Source organism: Diabrotica virgifera, chromosome 10, assembly GCF_917563875.1.
Source record: "Diabrotica virgifera virgifera chromosome 10, PGI_DIABVI_V3a".
In the NCBI taxonomy this organism is placed as follows: Eukaryota; Metazoa; Arthropoda; class Insecta; order Coleoptera; family Chrysomelidae; genus Diabrotica; species Diabrotica virgifera.
In genome coordinates, this window is record NC_065452.1 from 65,524,635 (window position 1) to 65,540,822 (window position 16,188).

At 34.6% G+C, this 16,188-nt stretch overlaps 1 pseudogene; it reads right to left on the reverse strand.

Moving 5' to 3' along the window:
- Window positions 1–15,291: 15,291 nt before the first annotated feature.
- On the reverse strand, window positions 15,292–16,091 carry LOC126893039 (cytochrome c oxidase subunit 2-like; annotated as a pseudogene).
- Between the last annotated feature and the right edge of the window lie 97 nt (window positions 16,092–16,188).

Here is a 16,188-nt window from a genome sequence, read left to right on the forward strand (position 1 = left end):
AAAAACTTTTGAAGGCCCAGAACCTTTCTGTGGCATCACTAAAGATGCTATGAAAAACGAGGTTCAGAAATGGCTGATAAAGAATCATCAAAATAAATGGAGAACCACTCAAGGGCAAATCCAGACTAAAAAAATAATCAAGAATATTGATAAAAAACTCTCGAACAGTTTGATGAACCTCAATAAACGGGAGATCAAAACGGTCACTGAAATGGTAACTGGACATTGTCGTTTAAGAAATCACCTATACAAACTAGGTAAGGTGAATGAACCATGGTGCAGAAAGTGCGAAATGGAAGAAGAAATTGCCATACACATACTATGCTATTGCAGTGTGCTAGGTGATATTCCGCATATGGTCTCAATCGCTCATACACAATATTTGACAGTATTTTATATGCCACAGTCAGTAGCGTTATTGCCCGGTAGTTTTTACATTCAAGCTGATCTCCCTTTTTATGTAGTGGAATAATTACTCCGGTATTCCAGTCTTATGGCAGTTGTTTATTATTCCATATGTTCACTATATTAGTTCGTGTATCGCATTCAATACGGAGTCTCCGCCTTCTTTTATTAATTCTGCGCTAATATTGTCTAATCCAGGTGACTTGTTGTTTTTAAGTCTGGTAACTGCTTCTTGCATTTCAGCGACTGAAGGAGGGTTGTTTCTCTGGTATCCGTTTGATCTAGTATAATTCCATCGTATAGTGGATCTCCGTTTTGTTCAAACTTTTCTTTGAAGAATTCAGTCCATCTTTGTAGTATTTCACTCTGTTGAGTTACTATATCTCCTTCTTTGTCTCTGCACATCATTATTCTTGGTTTAAATTCTTTTCTGCTTTTGTTAAATTTTTGGTAGAATTTTCTGGATTCTGTTGGTTTATTTAATTATTCAATTTCTTGGAGTTCTTTTTCTATGTGTTCTCTTTTTTTCTGCGATGTATTTTCTTCTCTTCCCTCCTTAGCCTATATTCCTCCTCTGCCTGTCTTGTTCTATGTCGTTGTTGTAATCGTTGATATGCATTATTTTTTCTCTCTGTTATGTTACGACACTCTTCATCGAACCACTTCCCTTCAGTTGATTTGACCTTTTTTTGTAGACCCAAGGTCTCTTTGGCAGCGTCTTGTATGATGTTTTTACACGCTTCCCATTTTCTGTTTATATCCTCGTGCTTTTGTCTGTTTTCTAGCCTTCCTTTTATATATTCTTTGTATTTGGCCTTTTTGCTGTTGTCTGCTAAGTTTTTTATTTCATATTTTTCAATTTTGGATCCCTTTTCTTTTTTTATGTTTGAGATTCTGGCTCTTATTCTACTTTCCACTAGGTAGTGATCTGAGTCGGCATTTGCCCCTCGTCTGCTGCATACGTTCATTACGTCTGAGTAATGTCTAGAGTCAATAATAACATGATCGATCATGTTTACTGTAACCCCATCTGGAGATCTCCACGTTCCCTTATGAATATTTTTCCGCTGGAAGCATGTGCTAGCAATGACCATGTAAAGGGAAGTTGCTAGATTTATTAGTCTGATGCCATTGTCATTGGATACTTCATGGAGGCTGTGCTTACCTATCGTTTGTAGGTATTGTTGCTCTTTTCCTATTTTTGCGTTGAGATCACCATAAATAATTTTGATGTCATTCTTTGGGCATGAATGGTATGCAGCTTCTAGTTCTTCATAGAATTTTTTTTTGACATCGTCTTCTTTTGACATCATGCTAGCACGTAGTATCCAAAAATGTGGATTATATGCGCCGAATGCAGCCCTGACCAGTCGTCTACCAACTAAAACCACCCCTTCTTCCGACAAGGCACCCCGGACGAGTTCAATCGGTGAACAAAACATTGGGATGCCTTGCGCTGTCTGAAAAATTGGAGAGAAGAAACTGGAAAAAGGTTCCTACCTAGAAGCGATAAGAACCAGTCAGAATAACGCAAGGACAGTATCAATTGTAAGAAACAAAATACAGGGACGATCAAAAGTACAGTTGTATGTGACCTGACAAGGGGGAATGTAAAATAAAAGAGGGGATGCTAAACTATCGTACGTCATAAGTCATAGCTATCGATTTGGCTGTGAGCATGACAGCACTATATTGTAATTTATTACCTCATGCGCCCTGTTCCTGTTTCGCTCTTTCTAGCGTCTTCTATGTCTTGATTATTTGTGTAATTAGGTCGACGTAGTAACATCATAGGATTCCTTGTTCTGCAATCTTTTTTTGTATCAAATTGTTGGGCTTTAGCGCTCCTAGTCTTGATACTAGATTGTTCCGTTCTCTTTGACAAGAGTGCAGGCAAAAATACAGTGTTATGGGTCGTCTAGGATGCCACAATCTATACACAAATCATTTGTGGTCTTCTTTATTCTGTACGTGTACGACCTAAATTGCCGGCCGGTGAGAAATTGCGTCAAATAATAATTTAGTCTTCTGAACCTGCATTTAGACCATGTTGCCACATCATATTTGGAGCATATGTGATCTTACTTCGAATTTTATTTCTGGTAGATGGCCGTTTTCTCTGTTATACGGTATTTCTCTTTCTTTGGCTAATAAGTGAATGGGGACTGTGCCCGTTAAAACCTGTAGGGCAGTCGTAGAAGTGGTCCGGTACGCGCTTGCTACCTTTAGTAGGGGCTTTCTTTGTGCCTTTGTAAGCAGTTCTTTATATTTAGTCATTCTCAAGGCTTCGTACCATATGGGGGCGTCATATAGGAGGGTAGAATGTACAACCTGAAGGTACATTCTTCTTTTGAGAGAGCTTGGGTCGTCAATATTTGGCATAATTTTAATTAATGCTGCGCTTTGTGAATCTTAGATCTGTATCTAGTTGGATGCCCAAATATTTACTGCAGAATTTAGGCCCTATCCTCTTACTACCTATTACAAAATTCAGATTTGGACGGGCTCTAGGACCTTTTAAGATCACAATTTCTGTTTTTTCTGTCGCCAACTCTAGATCTTGTTTCACCATCCACCAGTTAACTTTTCTGCAGCTTCTATTGACTAGCCTTTCTAGCTTGAAGTTGTTGTTACATTGAATGAGTAGTGCTATATCGTCTGCGTACGCAATAGCTTCGGTCTCCACTCCATAGTCGATTTCTAATATAACACGTTCCAAAGCGTTGGTCCTACTACGGATCCTTGCGGTACACCTGCTGAAGTTTTCAGGTCTTTAGGTTTTGCCACATACTTCTCATTAAGGTAGTCCTTAATTATATTGATCAAATAATCTGACACATTTGCTTTTTCCAGAGCGGTAATGATGTGGCCCCAGTTGGCTGAGTTGAATGCGTTTTTCACATCAAACATCACGAGAGCGGCCCATTTCTTCCTCGACCTTTTTACGGTGTCAGTTATTTCTTTTACCGCATCGACGGAAATCTAGATTTCCTGAATCCGTACTGTTTGTCAGATATATTTCTCTTTCTCTGTAATTCGTCTTCTAGGCGATTTTTAATTACCTAGATTTTTATAAAATTTTCCCAGGCAATCTATGGCACTGTATATGTGACGTTATTAGTGGAGCTACTTGAGGTGTAAGAATTAATAATTTTCTTTCTTAGATCTTGGAATTCAACAGCATCTTCTTCTGGTAAGTTACTTATATCTCCCTAGTATAAGCTTCTTTATTGAAGGTTACTTTTTTCCGGCCGATCGTCGAGACCTTGATTCCAGTTTCAAAGACTATGTATCTGTGAAGTGTAGAGATTATCCTCTAACACATCCCAGCCCACCGTCTTCCTGGCATAACTTTCCCTCTCACAAATGTGGGTTTTCCATTATTTAGTACAACTAAGTCATCTGCGAATTCCAATCATTCCACATCTCTCCTCTATAGTCATTTCTGGGAGACCCCCATATGGTTGATTTGGCGTTTACATCGCCAGCAAGTATAAAGTCCCGATGTGTTTGGGATGTCATTATAATATTCTCGACATGTTCTTTGTAGCGCATTAGGCTGATATTAGGTGAAATATAACAGGCAATCAGCAGTGTGAGGAATCACTCACGTTAAATATAACGTAAAGTTATCCTGTAGTTAAGTTATAATCATCGAATTGGTGTGATGTATCATATTTAACTTAACTACTTGCGTTATTTCTTGACAGTTCTTGAGTTATCTGATATATCAACTGTCACTTTATAACGCGACGCTAAACCTCAAGTTATGAGATAACTCTGTAGTTATCTTAATGACTGTAAGGTTAGGTTTATATTTTGACTTGTTTTTAGACAGAAATCAAGTGAATTTAGAAGCTAATAATTAAGAATAGAAGGGTAATACGGGGTTCATTGCACTCTACACTTAAATTGGATGTTGGTGTACTTCTCAGTGCTCCTATACATAATCGAAGACATTTGTTTGCTAGCACGTCTATTTTTTTCAGGTGTGTTTTGGCTGCTTGATTGTAGAATATGCATCCATAGTCCAAAATTGCTCTGATGTAAGATCTGTAAATGAGTAGTTATATATTTGCATCTGCTCCCCAGGTTGTATAACTTACTGCACGTAATGCGTTATATCCTTTTTCAGCTCGTGTAATTAGGTACTCAATGTGATCTTTCTAATTCATTTTTCTATCAAGTATTACACCCAAATACTTAATTTTAGATTGGATTGGGAACTGCTCGTTTTGTATTTTTGTGAACGTTGGAAGTTTTTGTTTCCTAGAAAATATACATACTTGTGTTTTCTTTACCGATATAGATAGCCCTATTTGGTACAAATCCTCACATAAGCGCTTATATATGTCATTGATTGTTTTAAAACTCTAGTCCACATCTTTTTGATCGACATAAATACAGATATCATCAGCGAACTGTAATATTTTGCCTTCATTACTACTTATTATATCTTTTCCCAAGTCTAGTGTAGTCTAGTCCTAAGTGTAAATAGCGTACAATAATGGGCTTAATATACTTCCTTGATGTATACCATTATTTGCAATTTTGGGGCCTATAATTTGTTGTTAATTTGAAAATAGAGAATTCTGTTACAGTATAGTTTGTATATTTTCCAACAAAAGTTATCTGGTAATCCTATTTTCTTTATTTGTTGACATAGAATTTTGAAGTTAACATTATCATAGGCATTTTCTAAGTCTATAAATGTAGCTACAAGCGATTTATTGTTTGAGAATGAATTATATACATCTAGTACCAAGTGTGTCAAGTTTTCCATTGTGGAATGCGATTTTCTAAATCCAAATTGTGTTGGGGACAGTTTTTTATTAGTTTCTAACCAAAATTCTAATCTGTTTTTAATCATTCTTTCTAATGTTTTTAAAATGCATGATACTAATGATATTCCTCTGTAAGAGTCTGCACAATCAGCACAGTCTGCACAATTATGTGGTTTAAGTACTGGTACTACAATATATTCTTTCCATGAGTTTGGTATACACATGCTGAGCCATATTTGATCTATTGTAAGTAAGTGTAGTTGTTTATTCATAGGTAGATTATATAACATACCATAATGGATGTTGTCCATTCCTGGGGCTGAATTGTCTTTGTTTTTTAAACAATTTTTAAATTCTTCAAAGTTAAATTCTTGAGAAAGGAATATGCTTCCTTCATTTGATTGATTTATTGTAGTGTCCAATGTATGACTAAATTCTTGCTCAGCTGCCCATGGCTTGGCAATTTTGTTAAAAAATCCTCCAGTCCAATCGTTTTCATTTATTGGATTCTTCGGTGGGTTATAGACATTTTTTAGTTTTCTAATCTCATTCCATACTGTTTTTATTGATGTATTTTTATTTAAACTGTTACATAGGATTTTCCATGCATGAGGCTCTTTTACTATTCAAAATAATTCTTTTTTACAAGCTTCTGCTTGCTGATATTTTAGATAATTTTCATTATTAGATACTCTTTTAAACTGTAAAAAAGCCTCTTTTTGTTGTTTTATTGCTAACTTACATTCATTGTTCCACCAGGATTTATTAAATTTTGAATTGGTCACTTTTCTCTTCTCTGGAATACTGCTTCTAATAGATGCATTTAATGATTCATAAAATATTTTATATTCTTGCCCAATATTTTCAGATAAGTTGTCTGTATTCTCGTTATTTAACAAATAAGGTAAAAGTGTCCAATCCACTTTTTTAATATCCCATTTTATTCTAAATCTATCACTAATTATCACTATAGCTAGTTGTTTTAATATTGTCATTACTAAGATTATTATTATCATTTATATTATTATATATAATTTCCATGGTAATTGGATAATGATCTGAACCTAAGCTTATTGTTTCTCTGCGCCAATTAAATAAGTAATATATATCTCTAGAGCATATTGATAAATCTATAGCCGATTTATTTTTATTCTTTGTTCCTCGAATTAGGCCCGGTTTCATAATCAACTTAAAGTGAACATTAACTAAAGTTCACTTTAACGTTGACATTTACCCATATGAATTGCATTGACAAGGGTACCAACTTAAAACTTAAAGTCCACTTTAACTGATTATGAAACCGGGCGTTAATGTTTCGGATCCATCATTTAAAAAATTATGTCCACATTCTTCCATTGTTTCATATAAATTAATTCCTTAGCGATCATTTATATCACATCCCCACACTTTATTGTGACAATTAAAGTCACCACCAACTAGGAAAGGCTTACTTAAGCTATTGAAAAATTTTACCCATTCATTTTTTGATATACCTAATTTAGGTTTCACATATATGGAGTATAAATACATGACTCTGTTTTTTAAATAAATCTGTAGTGCAATACACATTACATTATTTATATTATAGAAATTTAAATTATTTTGATAATTAATGTTTTCCGGAGCAATATTGCAATTCCTCCATAGCCGTCCAATCTATCCTCGCGAAAAACATTATATTGTGAAAATGAAATATTTAATTTTGGTGTTAGCCACGATTCACTTAATAATATAGCTAAAAATTTATTTTCATTTACGTATTTTTCAAAATGTATTAAGTATGTTCTATAGATCGTGAATTCCATTCTAAAATTTTATTACTTGTTAGTTCCATTTAAAATTTGTTCAAGATTTGATTTAAATTCTTCCAAAACTTGTTTATTTTGCAATATTATTGAATTTTTTTCTAAAAATGCTTTTAATTAATACTAATATAGTTTCACTAATATTTTTATTTGAATTTTTAGTTTGTTTTACCGTTATTGTGATACATTGGGATATTTTTGGGTACTGGTAGAGATGGAAACGAAGAAGTGCCAGGAGTTTCTAAAATATTTTTATGTTCTTCCATGTATGGATACACTGATTTAGTTTGTGTACCTTCATTCTACTTTCTTTTAGTAGTTATTGTGTATTTTTTCCTGAATTTGAGGATTGTATGGCTGCCGTGTAACTGTTGGTATATTTTATTTTAGCTTCCTCAAATGGTAAATTTTCATTTACCATTAAATACTTAATACCTTTCTGTTTTGCAAATTCGGGGCATTTTTCTCTGTCCAGTTCAGAATGGTTTCCTAATACACACTTTATTTCTGTTAATTCACATTCTATCGAATCATGTTATTGTCCACATTTTCCACATCTTTTCTTGCCCTTACACTGTGTTGAGCTGTGGCCATATCTCAGACAATTTTTATATTTTATCACTCTTGGTATATATGGTCCTACTTGATAAATCATCTTCTCTATGATTACCTGTTGTGGTATCATTTGGCCCCTGAACGTCGCTACTACAGTACCCGTCTCTACCCGTTCATCATTGACTTTTCTAAGCATTCTTTTAACATTTAAAACTTTAAAATTTCCATATCTAGGTACAATAATGTTTTTTAATTGTTTCAGTTATTTCTTTATCAACACCTTTTATTACTCCACTTTTTTGTACAAAAAAGTTTTGAATGTATAAGTCGTATTTTTTCTCTATTAAATTTTTACTCTCTACTAAAATTTTCGCGCTCTAATAGGAATTGCATTCTATACTGATTTTTTTTTTGCCTTAGGTTCAAGACTTATTTAGCCAGACGATTTATTAATAAGTAAAAAATTACATTTTATAATAATATATACATTATATATATACATATATATATATATATATATATATATATATATATATATATATATATATATATATATATATATATATATATATATATATATATATATATATATATATATATATATATATATGATTTTGTTACGATTGGTCGGTGAACCAACTTTGTATCTTTTGATCACTGAGTGTGTTCAAAGATTGACTTCTTTTTTTTTGTTTTTCAAACATATATTTTACTATAAGTAATTAGGGAATTAAAACTTGAGACTGTCATTGTCAGATGATGCGTAGATATACGCTCCTGTTATGTCTATGTCTCGGATGTTGTTTTTTGAATGGAATGTGTCTAAAGATATTCAACCTCTCATCTTTACCGATGAGCCCAGGGAGGTTGAAGAGGGCGAAACACATTTCTGAGAACTGGTGTTTGGATCTTTGATTCTATTCAGAAAATTATTCCCAGCCCGAAACAGTGGATGTGTGAGTCATTCGTAAGGGGATTTTTCCACATTCTCTATTTCATTTGTTTGATTTTGTTACGATTGGTCGGTGAACCAACTTTGTATCTTTTGATCACTGAGTGTGTTCAAAGATTGACTTCTTTTTTTTGTTTTTTAAACATATATTTTACTTTAAGTAATTAGGGAATTAAAACTTGAGACTGTCATTTTCAGATGATGCGTAGATATACGCTCCTGTTATGTCTACGTCTCGGATGTTGTTTTTGATGGAATGTGTCTAAAGATATTCAACCTCTCATCTTTACCGATGAGCCCAGGGAGGTTGAAGAGGGCGAAACACATTTCTGAGAACTGGTGTTTGGATCTTTGATTCTATTCAGAAAATTTTTCCCAGCCCGAAATAGTGGATGTGTGAGTCATTCGTAAGGGGATTTTTCCACATTCTCTATTTCATTTGTTTGATTTTGTTACGATTGGTCGGTGAACCAACTTTGTATCTTTTGATCACTGAGTGTGTTCAAAGATTGACTTCTTTTTTTTGTTTTTTAAACATGTATTTTACTTTAAGTAATTAGGGAATTAAAACTTGAGACTGTCATTGTCAGATGATGCGTAGATATACGCTCCTGTTATGTCTATGTCTCGGATGTTGTTTTTTGATGGAATGTGTCTAAAGATATTCAACCTCTCATCTTTACCGATGAGCCCAGGGAGGTTGAAGAGGGCGAAACACATTTCTGAGAACTGGTGTTTGGATCTTTGATTCTATTCAGAAAATTTTTCCCAGCCCGAAATAGTGGATGTGTGAGTCATTCGTAAGGGGATTTTTCCACATTCTCTATTTCATTTGTTTGGTATATATATATATATATATATATATATATATATATACAGTAAAATAATATATTATATAGATTATGCCGGTCAATTTCCATTAAACACATTCACTCGATTTCCTAACCTTCCCATTGGAAACCTAACCGGTTTTTGTTTGTTCCGGTTGAGATCAGCTTGAATGTAAAAACTACCGGCAATAACGCTACTGACTGTGGCATATAAAATACTGTCAAATATTGTGTATGAGCGATTGAGACCATATGCGGAACAAATAGTTGGGGGACATCAATGTGGATTCTGCAGGCAGAAGTCCACAATAGATAAGATCTTCGTCTTGAGGCAAATCTTGGAAAAGAGTAGTGAATTTAATATAGACACACATCATCTCTTCATTGATTTCGAGAGTGTCTATGATAGTATCCATCGAGAATTTCTGATCCACGCCCTGAAAGAGTTTAATATTCCAACTCAACTCATTGATATAGTAAAAGAAACACTTAAAGTACAAAGCAAAATTCGAATTTAAAACGCACTAACAGATACAATCCATGTTAGAACGGGCCTACGACAGGGAGATGCCCTATCCTGTATTCTATTCAACATTACATTAGAAAAAAGAATTAGAGAGTCAAAAGTCAACACCAGAGGAACAATAATAACAAAAGTGTACAAATATTGGCATTTGCAGATGATGTTGATATTATAGCTAGAAGCAAAAGAGAAATGATAGAAGCATTTAATGCACTAGAAAGAGCGGCACAAAACAGTGGCCTAAATATTAATGAAATAAAGACCAGATACATGAAGGCCAGCAAATCGATAGGCCAAAAAAACCTACAGAATCTGACAATAGGAGACTATAACATCGAAAGCGTAAAATTTTTTACATATCTAGGTTCACTAGTTATCGCAGATAACAATGTCGGCGAAGAAGTTAAGAGAAGAATACATATTGCTAATTAAACATATAGTGGACTAATTAAACATCTAAGATCTAACAACCAGTGGCGGCTCGTGATTTTTACAATATGGGAGGCTCTTCTTCTTCTTCTTAACTCAGGCGAGACTCGTTAGTCTCTGGCACTTGGTCATAAGACCTTTGTACCAAACCCTGTTCTTCTCCTTAAACTTTAATAAGTCCTGTGGCCTCAACGAAGGCCAACAGTTTTCTTATTGATAGTTTTAGGATCTCTTCTGGTTCAAACCTCATTTGACCAGTGAAGTTCTGCCTTACATCACCTAGCACACTGCAATAGCATAGTATGTGTATGGCAGTTTCTTCTTCCATTTCGCACTTTCTGCACCATGGTTCATTCACCTTACCTAGTTTGTATAGGTGATTTCTTAAACGACAATGTCCAGTCACCATTTCAGTGACCGTTTTGATCTCTCGTTTATTGAGGTTCATCAAACTGTTCAAGAGTTTTTTATCAATATTCTTGATTATTTTTTTAGTCTGGATTTGCCCTTGAGTGGTTCTCCATTTATTTTGATGATTCTTTATCAGCCATTTCTGAATCTCGTTTTTCATAGCATCTTTAGTGATGCCACAGAAAGGTTCTGGGCCTTCAAAAGTTTTTCTCGAGCCTTGTTTCGCTAACATATCTGCTCGTTCGTTCCCATGCATCCCCTTCATAACCCGGCACCCATATTAAAGACACTTTATTGTCTTTTGCCAGGTTGAGGAGATCTTTGCAGTTTCTCACCAGTTTTGATTTGGTGAGAGGGGTCTTTACAGCCAGAATAGCCGATTGGCTATCTGTGTAAATGTTGATTCTCTTAGCTTTAGGGTCCTCATCAATGATTTCATCAATGCAGGCCACCAAAGCAAAAACTTCAGCCTGGAACACCGTTGTATGTTGACCTAGGCTGTAAGATTTATTATAGTTACATGTTTGCCCAAAGACTCCTGATCCAGTACCATGAGCAGTTTTAGATCCATCAGTGAACCATATTAAGTCTCCATTAATGTTTGAGACTTTTTGTTCTCTAGACGGTATAATTGTGTTAATCTTCTCAGTGAAGATTAGTTCTGGTGTCATCATATCTAAGTTCATCATAAAGATGTATTCCTCAAGTATAGTCCCAGTAATGTTTGTGTGGCTATTCAATACATAATTTGGCCTCAAAGTATTGTTTGCTTTGAGCCTCAGGATGGTCATAAAGGCTACCGCCGAAATATACAATTCCAGCGGAGCGAGACCTGTGATAGCCTCTAATGAAGCCGTTCCTGTACTATTCAAGGCTCCTGTTATATTTAGAAGCGCTTGTCTTTGTAGGGTGGTGAGAGTGGTCACACAAGATTGCAAAGCCGTCTTTCTCCACCAGAGTACTGACCCATAAGTAACTGTCGGTCGTATCACTGATGTATACAACCAACATATCACCTTTGGTTTCAATCCCCAGGTTTTACCTACAACTCGTCTGCAGTTCCAGAAGAGTCGCTTAGCCCTATTGGTTATATTGGTAATATGAGTATTCCAATTGAGTTTCGAAACCAGGGATACCCCTAGATACTTAACCTCATTGGTTCTTTCCAGTACCTCTCCAAATAATTTCAGCTCACTCAGTCCAGTAAGCTTCCTCTTATTTGTAAAGGCTACCAGTTTAGTTTTAGAAGGGTTCACGGAGAGGTTCTCTTTCAGACACCAGTTCTCTATGTAGTGAAGGGCATATCGCATCTGATACGCAACAGTGCTGGGAAATTTTCCCCTAGTTACTATCACGATATCATCTGCGAAACCCTGGACTCAGCTTCCTTGGGCGCTTAGCCCATGAATCAGATCATCGACAACTATGTTCCATAATGACGGTGACAATACACCGCCTTGAGGGCATCCCTTAGTTGCCCTCAGATTTATGGTATCTTCATGCGTATCTGTGGATATTATTCTGCTCTGAAGCATCTGAATAATCCACTTGCATGTTGTGTTGTTGATTTTCTTCCTCACCAGTGCGCTTTGTATAGACTCGATTGAGGTATTATCAAATGCACCTTCTATATCTAACAATGCAGCAAGGGCGACTTCTTTCTGATGCAGACTCCTTTCGAGTTCCGACACTAGATTGGGCTTCACCTGATTTCCCTGCCTGATACGCCCATTGCCGTTGGTGCAGTGGATTTTCATTTAAATTGTTTTTCTTGATGTGTTCATTCAAGATTTTTTCCATGGTTTTTAACATGAATGAGGTCAGACTTATAGGCCTGTAGGATTTTGCTAAGGTGTAATCTGTTTTTCCTGGTTTGGGAATAAACGCCACCCTTGCCCTTCTCCAAGCTTTGGGAATGTATCCCAGAGCATGGCTAGCTCTAAATATTGTGATCAGGGGACCCATGATTATTTCCAGACCCTCCTGGAGAAGCTTAGGAAATATACCATCCGGTCCCGCAGTTTTATAAGGTTCAAAAGTTTCAATAGCCCACCTGACCTTGTTAGAACCAAAGATCTCGTCAGAGGTCAGCCAGTCCCTTTTGGTTGGCCTATTGTTTGCTTGATGATTGTTATTAGCAGTCAATTGCGTCGACCCTGGAAAGTGAACACTTAAAATATGCTCTACAGCCTCCTTTTCTGTATCCGTATACTTCCCATTGGACAATTTCATTGACTTGGGTTTGTTAATGTTATCTCTTTTGAGGACTCTGTTAACCCTAGCGCTTTCAGGTACACTTTCAATGTTTTCACAGAATTCTCTCCAGGATCTTTCCTTAGCGGATTGGATTTTCTTATTATAGGTTTTCAGTTTAGCCTTATATGCTTCCCAATCACCTGATTTCTTCGCCCTATTGAAGAGCCGTCTTGTTTCTCTTTTGAGATCAGACAGCTCCTTATTCCACCAAGTTACTTGCCTGGGAGGGCGACTTTCTTTTAACGGGCAGTTTTCCTCATATGAGACGACTATTGCGTGCTGCAACCAGTCTACTGCCATCTCAACCTCAACATTGTTTTTTGGCCTTTTAGGTTAATTCCGTACCCTTGTTCCAAGATCCCTCTTAAAGGATTCCCAATCGGTCACCTTAGGGTCTCTATAGAACCTTGGTTACGGTTTGACTGAGTTTATCTCAAAGCATATGTATGCATGATCCGATAAGGATAACGCATCCGACACATGCCAGTCAGATATTATGTTCCCAATCCCCATAGAGCATAGGCTTAGGTCGATTAGTGATTCTGCTCTTGATGTCCTGAAGGTGGGCTTATTACCCCTGTTCAGAAGATCAAGTTCAGTAGTGCAAAGGTACTCAAAAAGTAACTTACCTCTATTGTTTGTATCTCTGCTTCCCCAAATGATGTGGTGGGCGTTGGAGTCGACTCCAATGATAAGTTCTGTATGCTTATCATTGGTGTATTCTAGAAGGTTCTCTAGGTTAGTCCCTGGAAGTTGTTCTTTAGTGTCAATAGGAAGGTAAAGAGATGCAACAATCAACTCTGTAACCAACCCATTGCAATTCAGTTTAATTCTGGCAGCTGTCATGTCTCCCGTACAGAGCTCCATAACTGGTACCAGGTTAAGGTCAGATCTACAAAAGATACAAGTTCTGATTTTATTGTCAGGTACTCCCAAAATTAGTTCCCATCCCTTAACATTTAATCCCCGTATCTTACCTTCATTTATCCACGGTTCTTGAATAAGCACCTTATCAATGTTTTTCTCAGCTACTTCCTGGCACAAAAGTGCCGAAGCTGTTTTTTTTTCTGCAAATTGATCTGTATGATCTTAATTTTGCAGTTTATTCATTTTTGGGGTCTCTAACAGGCCCTCTTGTAATTTATTTCACCTGCATAGATTCCCCTTCGGCCTCCTGCAGTTCGGAAGTAATCGTTGCAGGTTTTGGTTCCCCAATGTTTCCAGCCTGTCTTGCTTTACCCTCTTCCAACGGTATAATACTTGCTCGCTGTAGAAGGTAGAAAGTATGAAGTCCTTGATAGGTTCCTTCTCGAACAATATCTCGTCATCATTGATATATAATTAATCTTGTAATTAATAGTCCAATTAATAATAAATTATTATTATATAATTGAAATCATTTCATTAATCCTAATATTGTTAATATTGCTCTTAAAGCTCCTAATAAAGGTCATGGCCTAATATCTACTAAATGATAGGGATGATTTTTATGAGTTGACATTAATTTACTTCTCTAGAATATAATGTTCTTAAAACAGCAAATACATAAGATTGGATTATAGATACTGCTGTTTCTAGAACTAATAATAAAAGTTGTACAATAATTAAAATATTTAATATATAAATTGATAATATTGGTCTGGTATTTCCTAAAAGAGTTATTAATAAATGTCCGGCAATTATATTAGCAGTTAATCGTACCGCTAATGTCCCAGGTCGAATTACATTTCTAATTGTTTCAATACATACTATAAATGGTATTAAAATCGGGGGTGTTCCTTGAGGGACTAAATGGGCTAATATATGGATAGTATTATTAATTCAGCCATAAATTATAAATCCTAATCATAGGGGTAAGGCCAATCTTAATGTTAATGTTATATGTCTAGTTCTAGTTAAAATATAAGGGAATAACCCAAGAAAATTATTAAATAAAATTAATCTAAATAATGAAATAAAAATTAATGTTCTTCCTTGTGATTTATAACTTCCAATTAAAATTTTAAATTCTTTATGTAATGTTATAATAATTTTTTCTCATAAGTAATTATAACGAGATGGAATTAATCAAAATGTTGATGGAATAATTAGTAGACCTAATATTGTTCTTAATCAATTTATTGGTAGAAGTAGCATCAAAAGAAGAAAATAGGTTTATTATCATTTTCAATTAAATTTTAGAGTTGATTTTTTAGTTATAAAATATTTAGGTTTATAGCTACAATTGAAGTAATTAAAATTATTAAATAAATAAAAAATGAAAATAAAGAAGAATATTAAAGTGACTCAATTTAAAGGTATTATTTGAGGAATTAAAAATTATCTTTTAGATAATTTTAGCTTGACAAGCTAATGTTATATTTTAACTAAATTTTTCATTAGAGATAGATGTTAAACTATCATCTTATGGTTTAAAATTCCATTGCTTACTTTCAGCCATCTAATGAAAGTTCAATTATTTTAAGAATTCATTTGGAAAAATATTTAGGAGAAATTCTTTCCAGTACAATAGGGATAAATCTATGATTTGCACCACAAATTTCTGAACATTGTCCAAAAAAAATTCCTGATCGTCTAAGAGAAAAGCTAATTTGATTTAGACGTCCGGGTGTAGCATCAATTTTTACTCCTAATGAAGGAATAGTTCAAGAATGAATAACATCAGCTGCAGTTACTAATATTCGAATATTAGTTTCGAAGGGAACAGCAATTCGATTATCAACATCTAATAATCGGAAATTAAAGTTATTTAATTCATTAGTTGGAATTATATATGAATCAAATTCTACATTTTTAAAATCTGAATATTCATATGATCAGTATCATTGATGTCCAATAGTTTTAATAGTAATAGCTGGATTATTAACTTCATCTAAAATATAAATTAATCGTAAAGATGGAATAGCAATAAAAATTAAAGTAATTGTTGGTAGAATAGTTCAAATAATTTCAATTAATTGCCCCTCTAGAAGGTTTCGATGTAAAAATTTATTAAAAAATAAAAAAAAATATTAATTGACCTACTAAAACTGTAATAATTACTAAAATTATTAATGCATGGTCATGAAAATAGGATAATTGTTCTATTAAGGGTGATGTTCTATCTTGTAATATAAAATTTTTTCAAGTTGAAATTTCTAAAAAAAGTTTAAACTTTATATTTGGGGTTTAAGTCCATTGCACTAATCTGCCATATTAGAAATTTGAAGATAATATTGGTAATTCAGAATATATGTGT